Raw genomic sequence first — 23,869 nt, 5'->3', positions numbered from 1 at the left:
AGAAGAAGATAGTTTGACAGAACTACTTTGGGGAGTAGAACTGCGAGTAGATAATGAACCAAGACTGCGGAATCTGCCACCTCTCCTACTCCTAGTAGGGGCAGTAGAAGAAGCAAGTTCATCAACAATCACAACTTTACGAGGGTCTGGTGTAGAAGAATACATATTTAACAAAGAAAATACAGAGGAAAGATGAAGGAGTACGAGGAAAAGTTTGGGTGAATTCAAAGAAGAAGGAAGAGATTTTCAAAAATCAAGCGTGACAAAGTATTTATAAGGAGAAGCAACCGTCATCAATGTTGATCATTATGAACTGTCATAATGGAACCGTCACTTCATGGCTGATGCAGCCGCAGAAAAACCCTAAAAAGCACTGAAAATCGCAGAACCAATCAAGGTGAGACACGTGTATTATGTATTAAATGGACGTGATGTATGTCGCATCGGTTCTGAAAAAGGAATTATGATACTCGAGAGACGGCGACAAAGAATTTCCACCATAAATACTTACCACCTCCCGAATATTCAGTTGAGTCAGAAAGTGGGGAGACTATCTGTATTAGTGAAAAAAAAGGCATGACACATGGACTATCATCAAGGTGACGGAGCATGACACGCGGACCATCAACAAGGTGACAAGTGACATTTCCAATTGGATGAGTTAAAGAATTTAAGAAGGCACGAGAGAAATACCCTCGAGATTTCTCTGGGAAAGGAACTCGCTTTGACAACTCGAAAAGAAGAAATAGGAGAGGAATGTATAAAGACCATTAAAGAAGGAAGATACACGAATCTGTTATAAATAAGGAAGGGAGATTGACATTAATCGTGGTTACAGAAAATTTTCAGTCATAAATGCTTCCGTTATAATTATATATGGTAACGGGTAATCAAGGCAATTAATGTCATTAACAAGCCCGAATTAAGTAAGGAAACCATTATAATTGTGTACTCCCATATAAGGGCCTATTCCTCATTTGTAATGGTATTTGATTATTATTAAAATATATGCAATTATTCGTTGCTTTATTCATAAGGTTCTAACCGCAATTTTAGGAGTGATTATCAATCTACATCGGATTTTTTTTCCTTGTCAATTATTTCCATTATTTGTCTTATTCTTCAAATTATTGAGAAAGTGAAGTAAATTTTGGTTATCAGTAACCCGATTTCTTTTTGATATTGACTTTGACCGAAAATCTATTTTTGGGTTAAACAGACGCGAATTTTATTGTCTATAATTTTGATATCAAGAACTCAAAGTTTAATAATACCTAATACTATGATTTATTGCCTACACTTCGTAACATTAATCTCCCCTTAAAATTTGATAGGTTGAAAGTGGATCCAATTTGACATGGGCGGTTTCTTTACGATTTGAAGGACGAAATGAGACACTATCATTCATTCGTGTGTCAATTATGTGAGATACAAAAAAAACTTTCGTGATATAAAAGTTAAAGAAAACTGAAAATATACTTGCCGAATATAATCGACTAGTCACGCTTTTCGGCACGAAATCGAATTAATTAAACTCTAACTCATGCATCGATCAGGCATATGAAGAACTTTCGTAAGCGGTGTCAATTATTTTTAAAAAAAAGTAAATAAATGAATAAATCACTATAAATGACAACTTGACAATCAATGCCATTTTTATATTTATATCCATTCTTTTTATTTTTTTTTATTATCTCTATATACATATCTAATAAGATTTTTTCATGAAATGATGCCCAATGACATCGCTTGGGGAAAGGTATATCCGCCTCTAGCAATGGCGGAGCCACATCTATCTGAGGGATGTCAATTGACACCCTATCGTCAGAAAATTACATTACTAGGTAATCTTTTATTTTACATATATATATATATATAGGAGGTTTTAGGCCTATAAGGCCTTTTACAATGTTGAATTTAAGAAAATGTCTTTTTTAGATCTCTTACGTGTAAAAGAAAGATCTCCTACGTGTAAAAGAAAATCTCCTATGTCTAAAAAAGAGGTAGGGTCATAAAACTAAAAACAAGTTTGGAAAAGGCCAAAAAACCAATTGATCTCATATATAAGGTCTTGCTAACATACTACATGAAGGTAGTATGTTAGCAATGTACCCATTTTCCTTTTCTCCAAAATAACCCTTACTTCATTTTTTTTGGTGAAATTCAAAAATAACCAGATTTATAAGTGGTAACTGAAAAATAGTCACAATTTCAAAAGTAATCGAAATTTAGTCACTTTTCATGTAAAGATAAATCTGAACGAAAATACTGTTCAAAATACGGAAAATATTCCAGCATAATATACTGGAGTTCGAATTTTTTACATGTGAACTTCCAGCATAATATACTGGAGTTCCAACATAATATACTTGTCCAACATAATATGATGGAAGTTCATATACAGGTGCTCCAATTTTCAGTATATTATGCTGGAACTTTTCGTGTTGTAGCAAAATAGTGGCTATTTTTTAATAGCTTTATAAATGCTGATTATTTTTCAATTACCAGTTCGAAAACTGGATAGTACGTGCTATTTTTACTTGTTTTCTATTCATTAACTACAAAGGCACTTTGGTCTTTTTATCAAAGCCCAGCTAATTCCTCTTTTTCTCTCTATCAGCTGTTCTCTTCTTCCCCCGTTCTTCTGCTCTTTTCTTCTCCTGGTTTGCTATGGTTGATGAATCCCAAACCAACTAGCAGTAAGTTTTGAAGTTTGATTGGTTGATTGAAATTCAAGTAATAATTACAGTGACTTTTTTCAGTACTGGAAGTGTAGTTTGATAATTGGATCTAGAAATCTAATAGAATAGAGTAGAACGACCCATCTCGATAATGGTTAGTAAATTCTAGGATTTACTCATCAATTGTTCGAATATGCGAACTATTGGCCTTATTTGATTACGAAATCACGATCAAGAACAAATCAGGGTATCAAGAGCTGTTTAGGGTAGTAATTTTTTCTCTTATTTGTTATAAAAAAATTTGGAGGAATATGGTACAAGTGTAATGAGTTTCTTTGAGAAGATTTAAGATAAATTTAACGTATTACCAATGCATGAGATATGGACTAATTAAGAGGTGAAGAAGAAATGGAATAGTTCCTTTTTCATTGAGGGAGAGAAAGGAAAAGCAAGAGAGGGAAAGGAGGACATGGGACCGTGGCTTTAGATTTTGAAGTAAGAAGACAAAAAGGTCTTGCTATTAATGAATCGACAATTTGAAAGTAAGGGGTATTTAAGAGAAAGAAAAAAATAGGTACATTGATAACATATTACTCACATAGTATGGTAGCGAGATCTATACAGTATGTTAGCAAGACCCATATATATATATATACAGTCAACCTCTCTATAATAACTTCGTTTGTTCCGAATATTTTTGGATATTATAACGAAGTGATGTTATACAGAACATATATTATAACATAACATGAAAATTAATTCCGAAAATAGCTTGACTTTTATAGTAAAGTGTTAACGTTATATATGGATGATATTATAAAGAGGTCTATTATATATATATATATATATATATATATATATATATATATATTAGCTCTCCTTAGCTTTTTCATGATTTTATTTTTTATATTTTGACCCTACTCTTGTGAAAATTTTGGCTCTACCACTAAAGTCTCATGCCATTTGCTGGATGGTAAACCAAAAACTAATAATTTGAATATAATGTTCTAGTTATATTATATAATCATCACGTGATAATGCTCTAAGTCAAGTCGTAAGCATGAAATGAAATGAAACAAAAGTACTGAAAAAGGTGAAAGTGAGAGCACCAAAAGTATGGGCTAAAACCTAAAATCAATATATAGATAGGCTTGAAAGCAAAAGTAAAATAACTAGGGGGTTAGAAGCAGAGATCATGAAAAGTGAAAAAAGAAAAGGTAGGTTAAGAGAAGGGGCTCTCATGCAGATACGATGAGATAACAAAAAAAAAAAAGAAAATTCACTGCTTTTCAAACTCACGCTATGGCCCTCTCTGCAGAAACAAAAAAAAAAAAGAAAAAGCCACATTTGACTGACTTAATAAAACTATAGAGTATACATCAGCTGACGGTCAACGGCGGCTTGTAAACCGCTACTTGTCGGCTTGTCGGTTCTTTTCCCATATAGTTTCTGTTACTTTTTCTCTTTACATTTCCCAAATTCCCAATGCTGTTGTACTCTCTCAATTGCACACCGAGAAAGGTATAAACTTTTGCCTCTATTACCTACTCTTTAAAGAAAGTTTTTCAATCACCGTTAAGAATTGTGATAGAGTAATAACTATTCATTCATCATTTATAAGATATATCGGGTTCGAGTTTTGAATATAAAGTTTTCCTTGTTAGGGAATATTTTACTTTCAATGTAGAACTTTCCAGCACAATCTGGTTTTAGTCGCGCCCCAAAGCAGATACTGAACACCAAGCGAAAAAATCTAAAAAAAAAGTTTTCAATTCGAAAAAATCACATTAATGACATGCATTTTGTTTGAGGAAAATGTTATTGGGATCTTGTAAACAAGAATTTTCCGTTGAAATGTGTTCGTTTAATTTTAAGTTTGTTCAAGAAGTTTAAGTTATTTTTAAATAATTTTTTTCTTGAAGAAGTGGTATTAGGGTGTTTTATGTAATTAAATATATCTATTAAAGTATTATCTTTTATTTGTACTATTTCTCTTAATATTTTTAATTCGAAATATATGTTTAAGTCATCAATATTACAGTAACTATTAAGCTTTAGGTATCATCAAAGGTTAATACAAAAAAAATATTTCCTTCAAGTTCTTAGCATTTAGCAATCCCAATTTTTTAAAATAATATTTATAGGTTTTAATAGGAAGGTATAAAGTGCAAAATGAAGGTTACATCAAGTTTAAGAAATTATAAAGATATGTTTATTTATCCGAGTGGACTTTTCCATCCCTCAACGGTCAAATCAACTTTACAATGATAAATTTTTATTATAAAATACTTAAACTTTTTAAAGAAAAAATTAACACATAACCTATTCCTTTTAAAATTGGGACCCCTCGAAATTGGGGGCCTAAGGCATATCTTGCTTAGTCTTTGAGACGGCTCTGATACTTATAACCAAATCATTTGAAAATACTTTACTTGCGTTACACCAAATAAAGATAATAGGATAAAATTGCATACGTCATTTAATCGTGTAAGTTATATACAATTATTTTTTACGATTTTCTATATAACTTGTTCAAACTTAAATGTCAAATTCTTTTTTTCATAAGCAAAAAAAAAATTCTTTAATTAACCTAGTATATAGTATATCAAAAATACTAACTTGATCGATTCCCCTCACCAACAGCTTCTTCAGTCAGAGCTCGTCGCATTGAGCTTGTCCGGTTCTCACCCGAAAAATAGCAGCTGTGGATTTCCCAAGAAATTTTTCAAAAATAAAATAAAATAATATAACCTCATATTTTCCTCTCCGTGTTCCTCTACTACTAGCATACTAGCATATGTCTTCACTTTCATGCCATAACGCTTGAAAACGACTTAGCAAATGGTATAAAAAGCAAAAATATTTTTCCTCATTACAAAAAGTAAAGATATACTGTTCGTTTTGTGCACAAACACTTGAACATCTTCATGACAAAGTGTGTTAATTTCATGACAAAGTTAAATTAACAATATCAATATGTCATGTGAAAAATTCTTATGATATATGAAGAATTCTTGGAAAGAATCCTCTACAAAATGTGTGGGAACTTGGAACATTTTCTGTACTAAGTACGATTTAATTGGAATTTTTTTCTTTAGTCTGTGTTTATATATGTGATTATATTAATGACTATCTTTTGTGTTTTTCAACACCCCCATAATAATAATATTAATAATGATGATATTAATAATTAGTAAAATATTTGTCTTTCATGCCTCAAAAGCGTTAATAAGTCTGAGTTTCAGGTTGCAGTATGAGGTAACACTTGTCCTATCTCCATTCCCATGCCATCTTCATTTCTCTCTCGCTTGTATCTAATTCGGGTGCAATCTCTGCGCCATTTTTTCTGTTGGGAATATGACTTTGCCCCCTTTGACATGGGGCCCACATGCCTGAATTTGTAAGTCTTATTAGCCGATTTAGCTTGCGTTTGATATTTTTTTGAGAAGGTTTTTCCAGTACATAACTTCTTTTTTTATGTAGAGGATAGTTTTGCTAATTAAATATATATATATATATATATATATATATATATATATATATATATATATATATAAGGATCTAGCACATTATTTATTATCTTAATACAAGCACCTTGTAAAAATTAGGTGACATGATTATACATCCATTAACTATTGCAGCGTGAGCTAATTGAGCTCTCACATATAAAAGCTTTTTGGTTTTAGCATACTCTTTGTTTTTTTAATGCATAATCGCTTATTTTCCTTTGTATTTCTTGATGGAGAATGTCACTATAAATCTACAATAACAAGCTGCACTTCCCATTTTTAAAATTTAGGGCCTACCAGCAGTTTTGGATAGAGCTTAACATCTATATAGCGAGAGTTTAAGTTATGTACATTGTTAGTATACAATTTTTATAGTATATCACCTAAATGATAATTATATGCGAAGCCTCCTTAAAGTGTGAGATTTTTAATATTAAAAATAAGGTATTTTATCTGCTACAACAGGCAAAGATGATCAGAAGCGGATCTAAAATTTTTAAAATATGAGTGCATCACTGAAAAAGGAAGAAAAAAGAAGTACTAAGTGCGAATCGATCCATGTTCCTTTGGATAAATAACTCAGCATTCAACCAGGTGCACGATTCAATCTTTTTGGAGCATGAGGGTCAACAACAACAACATACCCAGTAAAATCCCACTAGTGGAGTATGAGGAGGGTAGAGTGTACGCAGACCTTACCCCTACCCCGGAAGGGTAGAGAGACTGTTTCCGGGAGACTCTCGGCTCAACAGAAGAGATGTCAACTGATAATATTAAATTAATATTATCAAATATATACATGAAATACCTAGTTTGACGGAAAGACCACGGGTTCACGTGCACCATAAAAAAGCCTAAATTCACCCTGAAGGTGATCTGATGGTGATGGTGTAAATATTCCTTTGTTTATATAACTTAAACTCATACAATAATAGTGCAAAAGAATTATCAGACTATTAGGTTAAAATACATCGATAGTTTGCTATGTTAGTGTATACTCCTATAAGTGAAAATGATGATGTATAATAATTTTGCAATCAAACTTTAAAGTCTTGATACGGTGACAGGTTACGAATACGCATTTCAACGAACAGTTAGTTAAAATTAGCTGATCATACTTAAGCAAATCATTGGTTACTTCTTTATGTTTGCTAGACACTATTAATGGAAAATCATGAAGTAATGCTACGTAGTTTTCATAACACCTTAATTATACTACTCCTAATAGATTAGAATATTCTGCTAATTAAGATTTGCGAGATAAATATTATTAATTCATTCCCCAAGAAGTGCCACAAACATCAATGTAAATACTCCCCAAAACCCTAACGACAAAACTTGTGACCTTATCCTGTACTGTGATCATCAACCACCCCCCCCCTCCCCCCCAAAAAAAAAAAAAAACACACTCACATTCTAAAAAGGCGAAAGGCAGAAGAAAGGCATGCAAATAAATATCGTACTCCCCTTAATGCTGTTGTTAAAAATGAGGAAATTTCAAAGCCCGTCAGAATTTGCCGGGTACTATGTCCCTAGCTAGCTATATACTACCACCCCCCTCCCTTATTCCCCCTACCCCCATTGTATAACCCCCCCTCCCCCCACCCTCTCCCTTCTATAAAACCCAACCTTTATTCTACGCAAGACCTAACAACAAATTTCCTCTGAATTCTTAACTCTTCTCTTTGAAGCAAACACTTTGGCTTTTTTCTACTAAACCCCATAACTTTTAGTCCATTAAAAACCCTTTAAAAATCTTGTGAGAATTTGCAAAAAAAAAAAGAAGAAAAAAAAATGCAGGTAGTGAAGGAATCATCATCAAGTATGAGAATTGTTGCCGGAGAATCAAGAAGGATAATGGAGTCCGTTTACGAACGGGTTCGGTTCTTGGTTTCGGGGAATGCTGTGGTTGTTTTTACCATGAGCGGTTGCTGCATGTGCCACGTGGTGAAGCAGCTCCTGTTCGGGCTCGGGGTGGGCCCCACTATCGTCGAGCTCGACAGGGACTCCGCAGGGAAGGAAATTCACGCCTTACTGTTCCAATTAGCCGGGGACGGGCAGCAGCAGCCCGTCCCAGCTGTTTTTGTTGGTGGGAAGTTCTTAGGCGGGATCGAGACGGTCATGGCTTGTCATATAAATGGTACACTTGTCCCTCTCCTCAAAGAAGCCGGAGCGCTCTGGCTCTGAACTCCGGTTTATAATTCACCGACTTTAAATCTTGGATCGGTTTCACATCTCCAACAAATTCTAAGTGGAATATCCTACTATAATGTTTAGAATTTTATACTATTAGTAAAGGGCGACAAAAGAGTCAGACTGTGTCTAGTATATCCAGAGGCTCTTATTGTTTTTTTATTTAATTTCATTTTCTTTTTCTTTGTTGGGGAGGTGAGAAAAAGAAATTACTAGAAAAAAGAAAGTAGGGTTTGTTGTATTTTATAATGACTTACTCTATATATTATCTTGGATTGCAATTAATCATGCATTTACCTCAATATCTTCTCTTAGTTTAATTATTTTTCGTCATTGGGCAATATTTACAGTTATGAGGTTTACAAGAGACAAGGCAGGTAAAAGGATCAGAGAGATAAATATTAGGCGTTCTATGCATAAAGACTAACTAATCAGTTGCTTCTCTTCAGTTTGTTTGTCACTATTTAATTGCTGCAATTGCATGGTTCTTTGTCAAATTTACATTACTCTAAGTTTTACCTTTTTGAGGGGGGAGGGGTTGGATGAGGAGGTGGTTAGCATGAGCATGCAAAAGAAGGAATTAATTTTAAATTCTTTCTCTTATGTTAAGAGAAAAGAAAAGCTGAAAAAGAATTCAAAAGACAAAATTATTAATGGTACTTAACGTTTTACGTGATATCAGGAAGAAAAGTAAGGGGACGTACGGCCATCGAAAAAGGAAAGAATAATGGTATATTTCGAATTAATGATTATCATATGATATGGATGCTGTATGATAGTTGTAGTTGTATTCCATTGGGCCTTGTTTGGACTTTGGATAATGGAGAAAAAAGAAGAGAAAATAAATAATATATATATATATATATATATATATATATATATATATATATATATATATATATATATATATATATATCATTATTTCTCATGTTATATAAAAATATACAAATATTATAGAATTTTGAGGCTATCAAACGTAAATAATTTTGAGCGCGGGCCAAAGTAATCTTTGTGAAGTGACTAAAAACATAATTTATTACTCAAATCTTAATTTGTTTATTTTATATTTCTCTAATACTGTAATGAAAACTTACATTTTTAATATTGTTTAATCGATTAGAAAAAAATTATCTGTCTTATTTTTTAGGTTATTGATTCCACTTAATATGAGCAGTTTCTTGCAAACACTATTCAAGTACCTTGATAGGGTAAAAAATAATTACATTATTAGTGATAGAAGTTAAACTATTACTATTAAGTTCATGGATATCTTAAGATTTACATATTCTTATGACTAAAATGACCATGGTAAAACATTTGGAAAATAAAAGAACTTTTTAACAGTTGGGAATGTGTGTAGTATAATTTGCATGACTTTAATTTTTGTGTACTTATAGTGTAAAACATTTTCACATATTTGTAGGTTTAAAAAGGTCTACAATAGTATGCAACTTTTCATAATATGTTTAATTTGACAACATAGAAAATAAAGTACATAACATGTAATAGGGATAAAAACGCACTAATAATTTGAACTATCTTATTATTGTCGATTTATACACATTTAAATATATTTTTCATTATTGCTCGCCTTATTGGCAAAAATAACAGGTACATTTGCAATTTGCACGGGAATGATTGTTTTACTTAAAGATATAATCGAGAATGGTTATTGTAATGATTTTGTGTGACACGTTATATAAGCATGGGCAAATGTAGCATTTTGGCTACGGGTTTAATTGTACCTATAATTTTTGTAAAGTATAAATTTATATGCAAAAACTTATTAAAATCTTATCAAATATTGAATTTGAACCCATAATTTTACAGTACAATGAGTTCAATAATAAAAATCTTAATAGTTGAATTCATTAAATTTAAATTCTCGATCCACTTATGCTAATAGTAGGTATAGATTGAGACATAACTTTCAATCTTATGACATGTTACTAACCTAAGTGGTCGTTTAATTTGGGAAAAGATAATAATCTCGGGATAAAATACATAATAATTATTTTATTCAGTATTTGGTTAAATTTTTTATTATGGAATTAGAAATAACCAAGATTATTCATATTAAAATTGTGGTTTTATTTTTATACCACCCACAATGTGGGAAAATATTTCGATAATTTGTAATCCTGGGATAAAACATCAAAAATGATAAAGATTTCTTTCTGCATAGCTCTTTCTCAAAAACCTTTAAGGTTAAAATTAAGAATAAATTTTTTATCCCATTTAGCTAGTTTTAAAGCAAGCACATGTTTATATTATACTTCATATTATAATTCCGTCGTTATAATTCCTATTATATACGGTCGAAATCGAGCTCGCCTACGACATGGTAGGTCAGGTTCGGAATATGGAAATAAAGGACTGAAGGTCGACCCCAAGTCCCACCGGGCTAGAACCCGGGGTTGGAACGCCTGCCTCCAATAATATCGAGGTCGTGATCCCAGAATCGATCCTAGCCCCGACTGAGATCGAAGAAACATTGTTAGCATAACAGAAGACCGAAATATCTGTGACCGGTCGGATATTACGGCGGAAATCTCGGCACGTATCAATGAGAAATTGGCAATCGGCAAATCAAGAGATTTTTTACCTTTTATAGAATTGTACCTAAAGTAGGACTCCTCTACTATATAAAGGGAGTATGATAATTCATTTAGCACATTGTAACATGCATTCCAAAGTAATACATTATTATTTTTCTCTTTAAGCTCTTGTTCTTCTATATCTTGATACCGATCGAAGTGCATCTGGCTTAAGGGTGGCTAACCTTCCGAGATTGAAATTGTCTAATTCGTGTGGTTTGTATTTACTTTATCATTATTTATTTCAATTGCAACTTAATTTATCACTTTGTATCAAGTTAATCCACGTATTCTTAAAATCACTTACAAATTCAATTGTTATTCGATTTTGAGGGTAAATAGTTTGGCGCCCACCGTGGGGCTAAAGATAATAGCGGTTATTTGATATAAATTTCCTAAACACACACTACTTTACACTTGTTCTTTGAAGTGTCTCTAATTTCAGGTTAAAACTCGAAACACCAAACTCTTAATAAGCACCCCTACATGTTAAAATTGAGTCTGGCCACCACGGTAAAAATAACAACATAGTACCAAGTGATGAGGTACCTCCTGTTGATCCCATCGGAATTCCGGTCGCAGACCCAATTGATTCTAACTCGCATGTGGCTATCAACACAAATCTACCTACCGACCCCGAGAATAACGTCCTTGGTGGAGCCCGATCGACAGCTCAAAATACACAAAACATTGGAGGAGACGGGATCAATTTACGGATGATCTTCGAAATATTGCAGGCTCAACATGCGGCGATAACTCAGTTACAGAACCAAAGTCATGCACCGAGCAGAATTAAACCCGATTCGTCCCGGGAAGTCACGCGCAGGAATGAACCAGTCGCAGAGAGGTCGAATGAAAATGAATCGGGGACTAACCCCGAGATCGTAAAGATGCTCGAGGAACTAACAAAATAGGTAGAATCAGGGGAAAAGAAGATCGAAGCTAATGACAAAAAGGTGAAACCTACAATTTCAGGGTCGACCAAATCCCAGGAGCACCGCCGATATTGAAAGGCGTGGATTCAAAGAAGTTCGTTCAAAAACCTTTCCCTCAGAGCGCGTCTACGAAGACGATCCCTAAGATCTTCTGCATGCCCAAGATTCCTAAGTACAATGGAACAACCGACCTAAATGAGCACGTAACCTCTTACATATGTGCCATCAAAGAGAACAACTTGGAGGATGATAAGATCGAGTCCCTCTTGTTGAAAATGTTCGGGGAGACCCTGTCGAAGGGAGCTATGATATGGTATCACAACTATGATGACTCAAAATATCATCTTTAAATTTAATAAGTAATTCTGTGTTCTAAGACCTCGAAAAGCACCATTTATCATTCCTCGACTTGCGTAGGCAGTCTTTATTTTTTTTCGGAAAGTTTTTATGTGAAAAATGTAGTAAAATGGGAAATAGAGCTTTAAAACTCAACTAAGTTGACTTTGGTCAACATTTTGAGCAAACGGACCTGGATCAGTATTTTGAAAATTTTGGTAGGTTCATATCGTGATTTGAGACTAGGGCGTATGCCCGAAATTGAATTCCGAGGTCCCTAGCCCGAGTTATGGAATTTTGATTAAAAAATTAAAAGCTTGAAAGCTTAATGATTTATAAGAAATTACTGATATTAGATTTATTGACCTCGGGTCCGTATTTTGGTTCCGGAGCCCGGTATAGGTCCACTATAATATTTATGACTTGTCTACCAAATTTGGTGAGAATCGGAGTTGATTTGACGTGATTCGGACGTTCGGATGTAAAAATATAAGTTTTAAAGTTTTCTTGAAAACTTCCTTTGATTTGGTATCCGATTCGTAGTTCTAGGTATTATTTTGGCGATCCGATTGCGCGAACAAGTTCGTATGATGTTTTAAAACTTGTGTGCATATTTGGTTTAGATCCTCGAGGGCTCGGGTGAGTTTCGGATAGGCTATGGTACATTTTGGACTTTGAAAATCTAGTATTTTGCTGCAGCAGGTGTTCTGGCATGTTCTTCTTCGCGTTCACGAAGGTACTCTCGCGAACGCGAAGAGTAAACTGGGCAGCTGGATTTTTCTTCTTCGAGAACGTGAAGACTTGGTCGCAAACGCGAAGCGATGGGGGCATTACCCTTCGCGAACGCAATCATCTCCTCGCGAACGCATAGTGTTAGGCACACCTGGGGGAGGGTCGATCATTCCTTCAGCGCGAATACAAGCTGTGCCTCGTGAACGCGAAGCCCAGGGGGAAACCTTTGTGAACACGAAGGAGGACTCGCGAACGCGAAAGCCATGGGCTGCTACTCATCACGAACGCGACAGGCCCTTCGCGAACGCGAAGAAGGCTTGACCCCTGTGACTTAAAACAAAACCAAAAATGGGATTTTTCCCATTTTTCACAAACTCTCAATTATAACTCGGCTTAGGGGCAATTTCAAAGAAATTTTTCATGATTTCGGACTGGGTAAGTGTTCTTTATCATATAGTGATTGTATTTCACAAATCCACGTCTATATTCATCATTTATTTCGGATTTAGATGGAAGAAATTGGAATTTTTGTAAATCTTTCCAAAAACCAAAAATTAAGATTTGAAGGTCCATTTAATATCGGAATTAGACAAATTTGGTATGGTTGAACTCGTATCGGAACGGGTATTCGGATTTCGTAAGTTTTTTCGGGATTTGAGATGTGGGTCCCACTGCCGAATATTTTAATAAATTTTGGATTTTTATCCGGAAAAGTTGTAAATTTATATGGAATTAATTCCTATGATTAGTATTGAATATATTGAATTGTTTGTGAATAGATTTGAAGCTTCCGGAGGCAAATTTAAAAGGAAAAGCTGTGGTTGAATAATTGATTGGAGTTTGCAAAGCAAGGTAAGTGTCGGGGTTAACCTTCACTTGAGGGAATAGAACCCTTAAATTGTTTGTTATGTGAATTGCATCTAAACGATGTATAGGCAAGGTGACGAGTGTCTATAAGTCGCCAAATTAATTATTTGCCTGCTTACTTAAAAAATTATATATTATTTTTAATCATAAATTAATTATTATAATAATTGTTTCTCTCTTATTCTTTGCAAATATAAATTCTTGAATTCCTGCATTAATTGTTACATGCTATTTGAATTATGTGCCTTAATTGTTATTTGATATTTAGCATAATAAATATTAAACTGTCTATTTGCTCCCTGATTTCCATAATAATTTGCTATTTGTCATTGTTTGCTTCATAATTAAACCATAATTATTGTATGCTTGTTGTCTTGTAATTTTATATTAATTGTTACATTTATTGGGAAAATTTCTTCTATAAGAATTGGTAAATGAAAATGTTGGAGGAGCGGGTTGCACGTCGTAACTTGATTGATTATAATAAATATATTGGAGGATCGGGTTGCACGCCGTAACAGACTTATTAAAAGTCAATATTGGAGGATGGGGTTGCATACCGCAACAGACTTATTAAAAGTCAATATTGGAGGATCGGGTTGCACGCCGCAACAGACATATTAAAAGTCAATATTGGAGGAGCGGGTTGCATGCCGCAACAGAATTGAATGTGGATATATTGTGAGAGCGGGTTGCACGCTGCAATAGAAATAATAGAAATGATAATTGGTTATGACTGCTGAGTTGCCTTCAATTATCATAAATAAATTACCTGATTTATTCCTATTATTGTTGTTGTTACTAATATTGTGTACAGGTTAATGTAAGTGAACCGCCTTAGCCTCGTCAGTATTTCATCGAGGTTAGGCTCAACACTTACCAGTACATGGGGTCGGTTGTACTGATACTACACTCTGCACTTCTTGTGCAGATTTTGGAGTTGATCCCAGCGGCGTACCATAGACTTGCTCGGGTTTTAGCTATCAGAGGAGACTTGAGGTATAACTACATGGCGTTCGCAGTTCTGAAGTCCCTGTCTATTGTACTTTAGCTGTGTGTTTATTTTCAGACAGCTTTATTTTATTCAGACCTTTATTTGTATTTATTCTAGAAACTCGTGCACTTGTGACACCAATTCTGGGATGGTATTTAGACACCGTTATTATTATGGATTATTTCAAAATTGCTTCCGCATTTGCTTCCTTGTTATTAATAAATTTAAAAATGGATAATGTTATTCTAACGTTGTCTTGCCTAGCAAGTGAAATGTTAGGCGCCATCACGGTCCGGAGGTAGGAATTTCGGGTCGTGACAGTTGGTATCAGAGCACTAGGTTACATAGGTCTCACGTGTCACGAGCAAGCTTAGTAGAGTCTCAAGGATCGGTACAGAGACGTCTGTACTTATCTCTCAAAGGCAATGAAGTTTAGGAATAATATCACTTCTTTCTTATTTTATCGTGCGATTTTATTCTATCATCGATGATTGAACCATTCTACTCTTATTCTCTCGCAGATGGTGAGAACGCGTAATACTTCTACCGATGGACAGGGACCAGAACCCCCGGTGGCAACTATGGCCAGGGGTAGAGGTCGAGGCCGAGGTCATGCTAGAGGCCGAGACAGAGGCCGAGGTAGAGCTCAGTCCAGAGCTCGAGTAGTTGCACCTATTGAAGAACCTCAGATAGACCTTCAGGAGGAGGTCCTAGTTCAGAATGTACCAATTGGACGAGTTCAGGTCCCGGAAGGATTCATATCCACTCCAGTGCTTCAGGACACTCCAGTCTGATTGGTGAGTCTTATGGAGGATGTGGCCCAGAATTGTACATTTCCGGTGGCACCAGCCATCTCACAGGCTGGGGGAGGAGCACAAACTCCCACTACTCTCGCTCCGGAGCAAATGGCTCCCCAGAATCAGGCTCCAGCATCCCCGCCAGTTGGGGTAGTTCAGTCAGTTATTGCGTTACAGACCGGTGATAGGCCCACCATATCTTTTGAGGCCTTATTGAGACTGGATAAGTTTACCAAGCTCTTTCCAGTTCACTTCAGTGGTACACCTTCTGAGGAGCCACAGGATCATCTTGAACGCTGCCATGAGGTGCTGCGGAACATGGGTATAGTTGAGACAATAGAGTTGATTTTGCTGTATTCCAGATGACGGGTTTCGCCAAGAGGTGGTGGAGAGATTACGCATTGACCCGACCATTCGGATCACCTGCACTTACCTGGGAGCAGTTCTCTCGGCTATTTCTGGAGAAGTTCCACCCTATCACACTGAGAGAGGAATTCCGCAAGCAATTCGAGCGTCTACAGCAGGGCAGTATGACTGTTACTCGGTATGAGTCCCGTTTTGTGGATTTGGCCCGTCATGCTCTCCTTTTACTACCTACGGAGGGAGAGAGAGTAAGGAGGTCCATTGAGGGACTCACACACCCTATCATACTTCAGATGGCCAAGGATACCGAAAGTGAGATTTCTTTTTAGGAGGCTGCTAATGTCGCAAAGAGGATCGAGATGGTTCTTGCATAGAAAAGAGGGCAGAGGTCCGATAAGAGGCATCGTCAGTTCAGTGGTTACAGTGGTGCCTCGTTTGGAGGCCGGGGTAATTTTGGTAGGGGTCATCCTCCCAAACCATTTCATTCAGCACTTCATGTATCTTCCGGTGCTTCAGGGAGTCACGGTCTTATTATGCCTTACTCTGGGAAGCCAGTATTCAGTGCACATTCAGCTCCTATCAGTGCACCACCACTCCAGAGTTACTACAGTAGTTATCCGGCCCATCTGGGTCAGTTTCAGCTTCAGCAGCCACGACATCAGGATGGGTGTTATGAGTGTGGGAACATTGGTCATATCAGGAGGTATTGCCCTAGATTGGTGAGTAACAGATCTCGGCAAGATTCGCGTGCCATCATACCGACACCGGTTGCTTCATCGCCTACTCAGCCAGCTAGATATAGGGGTCAGGCAGCTAGAGGTGGAGGTCAGGCCATTAGAGGTGGAGGCCAGGCCATTAGAGGTGGAGGTCAAACCGTTAGAGGTGGAGGCCATCCAGTTATAGGCCGTCCCAGAGACGCATTTCAGAGTGGTGGGGCCCATCCCCAATTTTATGCTTTTCCAGCTAGGCCTGAGGCTGAGACATCTGATGTTGTGATCACAGGTATTATTCCAGTTTGCCATAGAGAAGCTTCAATTCTATTTGATCTAGGATCTACTTATTCCTATGTGTCCTCCTATTTTGCTTCATATTTGGTTGTGCCTTGTGATTCTCTGAGTGCTTCTGTGTGTGTATCTACACCGGTGGGAGACTCTGTGGTAATAGATCATGTCTACCGTTTGTGTGTGGTTACTATTGGTAATCTTGAAACTAGTGTGGATCTTCTACTTCTTGATATGGTAGATTTTAATGTCATCTTGGGTATGGATTGGCTGTCTCCTTATCATGCTATATTGGACTGTCATGCCAAGACAGTGACCCTAGCTATGCCGGGGTTACCTCGATTAGAGTGGAAAGGAACTCCTGGCCACTCTGCCAGCATAGTTATTTCTTATATGAAAGCTCGGCGTATGGTAGAGAAAGGATGTCTAGCCTATTTGGCTTATATTCACGATCCTAGTGTGGATGTCCCTTCTATGGACTCAGTAGCAGTTGTTCGTGAATTTTCAGAAGTATTTTCTGCAGATCTACCGGGGATGCCACCCGACAGATATATTGACTTCTGTATTGATTTGGCTCCGGGCACTCAGCCCATTTCTATTCCACCATACCGTATGGCCCCTCCAGAGTTGAAAGAATTGAAAGAGCAGTTACAAGACTTGCTTGATCAAGGATTCATTAGACCTAGTGTCTCGCCCTGGGGTGCACGGGTATTATTTGTAAAGAAGAAAGATGGCTCGATGTGGATGTGTATAGACTATCGGCAGTTGAACAAGGCCTCTATCAAAAACAAATATCTGCTGCCAAGAATTGATGACTTATTTGATCAGCTTCAGGGTGCCAAGGTATTTTCGAAAATTGATTTGAGATCTGGTTACCATTATTTGAAGATTAGGGCATCTGATGTCCCTAAGACAGCTTTTCGGACTCAGTATGGGCATTACGAGTTCCTAGTGATGTTATTTGGGTTGACAAATGCTCCAGCAGCATTTATGGATTTGATGAATCGGGTGTTCAAGACTTATTTGGATTCTTTTATGGTTGTATTCATTGATGATATCTTGATTTACTCCAGCAGTCGAGAGGAGCATGAGCAGCATCTTCAAAGTGTGCTTCACACCTTGAAGAATAATCAGTTATATGCCAAATTTTCAAAATGTGAGTTTTGGTTAGACTCAGTTGCCTTTTTGGGACATGTTGTATCGGCAGAAGGCATAAAGGTGGAACCTAAGAAGATTGAGGCTGTTCAGAATTGTGCTAGACCCACTTCGGTTACAGAGATTCGGAGTTTCCTGGGTTTGGCAGGTTATTATCGTCGGTTCGTGGAAGGGTTTTTATCTATAGCAAGCACATTGACCAGACTAACCCAGAAGGGTGTTCCATTCAGATGGTCAGACGAGTGTGAGTTGAGCTTTCAGAAGCTCAAGACCGCTTTGACTACGGCGCCAGTATTGGTATTACCCACAGGTTCAGGATCGTATGCGGTATATTGTGACGCATCTCACATTAAGCTTAGTGTAATATTAATGCAAAATGGCAAGGTAATTGTATATGCGTCGCGATAGTTGAACGTTCACGAGAAGAATTATCCTGTTCATGACTTAGAATTAGCAGCCATTGTTCATGCACTGAAGATTTGGAGGCATTACCTCTACGGTGTCTCGTGTGAAGTATTTACTGATCATCACAACCTTTAGTATCTGTTCAAACAAAAAGATCTTAAGTTGAGGCAGAGAAGATGGTTAGCATTGTTGAAAGACTATTATCACCATTTTGTATCACCCTGGAAAGGCCAATGTGGTGTCGATGCTTTGAGTAGAAAAGCTGTGAGTATGGGCAGTCTTGCGTATATTCCGGTTGGTGAGAGACCATTAGCTGCAGATGTTCAGACTTTGGCTAATCAGTTCATGAGGTTAGATGTTTCAAAACCCAGTCGGGTTCTAGCTTGCACAGTCGCTCGGTCTTCTTTATATGAGCGCATCAGAGAGAGGCAGTATGATGATCCTCATTTACTTGTCCTTAAGGACACGGTGCGGTACGGTAATTCCAAATAGGTTGTTGTGGGGGAAGATGGAGTTCTGCGAATGCAGGGCCGTATTTGTGTGCCTAATGTGGATGGGCTTCGTGAATTAATTCTTGAAGAAGCACACAGTTCTAGGTATTCTATTCATCCAGGTATCGCAAAATTGTATCAAGATTTGCGGCAACATTATTGCTGGAGGAGAATGAAAAAGGATATAGTTGCACATGTAGCTCGGTGTCTGAATTGTCAGCAAGTTAAGTACGAGCATCAAAGAGCTGGTGGTTTGTTTCAGAAGTTAGAAATTCCTGAGTGGAAGTAGGAGCATATCACTATGGATTTTGTTGTTGGGCTCCCACGGACACAAAGAAAATTTGACGCAGTTTGGGTCATTGTGGACAGGTTGACCAAGTCAGCCCATTTCATTCTAGTGGCGGTTACCTATTCTTCAAAGAGGTTAGCTGAAATTTACATTCGTGAGATTGTTCGCCTTCACGGTGTGCCCGTGTCTATTATTTCAGATCAAGATACGCAGTTTACCTCACATTTCTGGAGGGTTGTACAGCGTGAGTTAGGCACACGGGTGGAGTTGAGTACAACATTTCATCCACAGACAGACGGACAGTCAGAGCGCACTATTCAGATATTGGAAGATATGCGTCGCGCTTGTGTTATAGACTTTGGAGTTTCTTGGGATCATTTCTTACCACTTCCGGAGTTTGCTTATAATAATAGCTACCAGTCGAGCATTCAGATGGCTCCATATGAGGCATTATACGGAAGGCGATGCCGATCGCCAGTTGGTTGGTTTGAACCGGGAGAGGCTCGGTTGTTGGGTACCGATTTGGTACAGGATGCCTTGGATAAGGTCAAGATTATTCAGGATCGACTTCGCATATCTCAGTCTAGGAAAAAGAGTTATGCCGACCGTAAAGTTAGTGATATTGCATTAATGGTTGGAGAACGAATATTGCTCCAAGTTTCACCTATGAAAGGTGTAATGAGGTTCGGAAAGAAGGGCAAGTTGAGCCCTAGGTATATCGGACCCTTTGAAATTCTTGAAAGGGTGGGTGGAGTAGCCTACATTCTTGCATTACCACCAAGTTTATCAGCGGTTCATCCGGTGTTCCATGTGTCTATGCTCCGGAAATATCATGGTGATCCGTCCCATGTGTTAGATTTCAGCTCGGTCCAATTGGACAAAGATTTGACTTACGAGGAGGAGCCGGTGGCTATTCAAGCCCGGCAGGTCCGTCAGTTGAGGTCTAAGAGTTATCCTTCAGTTCGGGTGTAATGGAGAGCTCAGCCGGTAGAGGCATCTACCTGGGAGTCCGAGTCGGACATACGGAGTAAATATCCACACCTTTTCTCCAGCTCAAGTATTTTTCTAACTCTGTTCGAGGACGAACGTTTGTTTTAGAGGTGGAGAATGTGATGACCCAAAATGTCATCTTTAAATTTAATAAGTAATTCTGTGTTCTAAGACCTCAAAAAGCACCATTTAGCATTCCTTGACTTGCGTGCATAGTTCGTATTTTTTTCCGAAAAGTTTTTATGTAAAATGGATTAAAATGGGAAATAGAGCTTTAAAACTCAACTAAGTTGACTTTGGTTAACATTTTGAGAAAACAGACCCGGATCAGTGTTTTAAAAATTTTAGTAGGTCCGTATCGTGATTTGGGACTTGGGCGTATGCCCGGAATAGAATTTCGAGGTCTCTAGCCCGAGTTATGGAATTTTGACGAAAAATTAAAAGCTTGAAAGCTAAATGATTTCTAAGAAATTACTGATGTTGGATTTATTGACCTCGGGTCTGTATTTTTATTCCGAATTTCGGTATAGATCCACTATAATATTTATGACTTGTCTGCCCAATTCAGTGAGAATCAGAGTTGATTTGACGTGATTCGGACGTCCGGTTGTAAAAATATAAGTTTTAAAGTTTTCTTGAAAACTTCTTTTGATTTGGTGTCCGATTCGTAGTTCTAGGTGTTATTTTGGCGATTCGATCGCGCGAGCAAGTTCGTATGATGTTTTAGAACTTGTGTGCATGCTTGGTTTGGAACCCCGAGGGGTCGGGTGAGTTTCGGATAGGCTACGGGATGTTTTGGACTTTGAAAATCTGGTTTTTTGCTACAGCAGGTGTTATGGCATGTTCTTCTTCGCGTTCGCGAAGGTACTCTCACGAACGCGAAGAGTAAACTGGGCAGCTAGATTTTTCTTCTCCGCGAACGCGATGGCTTGGTCGTGAACACGAAGCGATGGGGGCATTACCCTTCACGAATGCGTAGTGTTAGGCATACTTGGGGGAGGGTCGATAATTCCTTCAGCGCGAACGCAAGCTATGCCTCGCGAACGCGAAGGCCAGGGGTGAAACCTTCGCGAACGTGAAGGAGGACTCGCGAACGCGAAAGCTACGGGCTACTACTCATCGCGAATGCGACAGGCCCTTCGCGAACGCGAAGGCCGGGGGGGAACCTTCGCGGACGCGTAGGAGGACTCGCGAACGCGAAAACCATGGGCTGCTACTCATCGCAAACGCAAAGAAGGCCTGACCCCTGTGACTTAAAACAGAACCAAAAACGAGATTTTTCTCATTTTTCACAAACCCTCAATTATAACTCGGCTTAGGGGATATTTCAAAGGAGTTTTTCACGATTTCGGACTGGGTAAATGTTCTTTATCATATAGTGATTGTATTTCACAAATCCATGTATATATTCATCATTTATTTCGGATTTAGATGGAAGAAATTGAAATTTTTGTAAAACTTTCCAAAAACGAAAAATTAAGATTTGAAGGTCCATTTGATATCGGAACTAGACAAATTTGGTATGGTTGAACTCGTATCGGAACGGGTGTTCGGATTTCGCGAGTTTTTTCGGGATTTGAGACGTGGGTTCCACTGCCGAATATTTTAATGAATTTTGGATTTTTATCCGGAAAATTTATAAATTCATATGGAATTAATTCCTATAATAAGTATTGAATATATTAAATTGTTTGTGAATAGATTTGAATCTTTAGGAGGAAACTTTAAAAGAAAAAGCTATGGTTGAATAATTGATTGGAATTTGCAAAGCGAGGTAGGTGTCGAGGTTAACCTTGACTTGAGGGAATAGAACCCTTAAATTGTTTGTTATGGGAATTGCATGTAAACGACGTATAGGCAAGGTGACGAGTGTCTATACGTCGTCAAATTAATTGTTTGCCTGCTTACTTGAAAAATCATAAATTATTTTTAATTATAAATTAATTATTATAATAATTGTTTCTCTCTTATTCTTTACAAATATAAATTCTTGAATTCCTGCATTAATTGTTACATGCTATTTGAATTATATGCCTTACTTGTTATTTGACATTTAGCATAATAAATATTAAACTGCCTATTTGCTCCCTGATTTCCATAATAATTTGCTATTTGTCATTGTTTGCTTCATAATTAAACCATAATTATTATATGCTTGTTGTCTTGTAATTTTATATTAATTGTTACATTTATTGGGAAAATTTCTTCTATAAGAATTGGTAAATGAAAATGTTGGAGGAGCGGGTTGCACGCCGCAACTTGATTGATTATAATGAATATATTAGAGGATCGGGTTGCATGCCGCAACAGACTTATTAAAAGTCAATATTGGAGGATCGAGTTGCACACCGCAACAGACTTATTAAAAGTCAATATTGGAGGATCGGGTTGCATGCCGCAACAGACATATTAAAAGTTAATATTGGAGGATCGGGTTGCACGCCGCAACTGACTTATTAAAAGTCAATATTGGAGGATCGGGTTGCACGCCGCAACAGACTTGTTAACAAGTTAATATCGGAGGATCGGGTTGCACGTCGCAACAGGCTTGATTAAAATGAATATGTTGGAGGAGCAGGTTGCACGCCGCAACAGAACTGAATGTGGATATATTGTGAGAGCGGGTTGCACGCTGCAACAGAAATAATGGAAATGATAATTGGTTATAACTGCTGAGTTGCCTTCAATTATTATAAATGAATTACCTGATTTATTCCTATTATTGTTGTTGTTACTAATATTGTGTACAGGTTACTGTAAGTGAATCGCCTTAGCCTCATCACTACTTCGTCGAGGTTAGGCTTAGCACTTACCAGTATATGGGGTCGGTTGTACTGATACTACACTCTGCACTTCTTGTGCAGATTTTGGAGTTGGTCTCATCGGCGTACCATAGACTTGCTCGGATTTCAGCTATCAGAGGAGACTTGAGGTATAACTGTGCAGTTCTGAAGTCCCCGTCTATTGTACTTTAGCTGTGTGTTTATTTCCAGACACCTTTATTTTATTCAGACCTTTATTTATATTTATTCTAGAAGCTCGTGCACTTGTGACACCAATTCTGGGATGGTGTTTAGACACTGTTATTATTATGGATTATTTCAAAATTACTTCCGTATTTGCTTCCTTGTTATTAATAAATTTAATAATTGTTTTAAAAATGGATAATGTTATTCTAACGTTGGCTTGCCTAGCAAGTGAAATGTTAGGCGCCATCATGGTCCGGAGGTGGGAATTTCAGGTCGTGACAACATAATTCCTCCTAATTTTATTTACTCATTCGATATGCTTGCAGATTCCTTCGTGAAAGCACACGCCGGAGCAATTAAGGTCGAGACGAGGAAGTTAGACCTTTTCAAAGTAAAATAGGAGGATAATGAGATGCTTAGAGATTTCGTGTCCCGGTTTCAAATGGAACGGATGGACCTGCCATCGGTCGCTGATGATTGGTCCGTTCAGGCTTTTACCCAAGGACTCAACGTTCGGAGCTCGTTGACTTCACAACAGTTAAAACAAAACTTGGTAAAATATCTA

Source organism: Nicotiana tomentosiformis, chromosome 12 (genome assembly GCF_000390325.3).
Source record: "Nicotiana tomentosiformis chromosome 12, ASM39032v3, whole genome shotgun sequence".
Lineage (NCBI taxonomy): Eukaryota > Viridiplantae > Streptophyta > Magnoliopsida > Solanales > Solanaceae > Nicotiana > Nicotiana tomentosiformis.
This window is presented reverse-complemented; position numbering follows the sequence as displayed.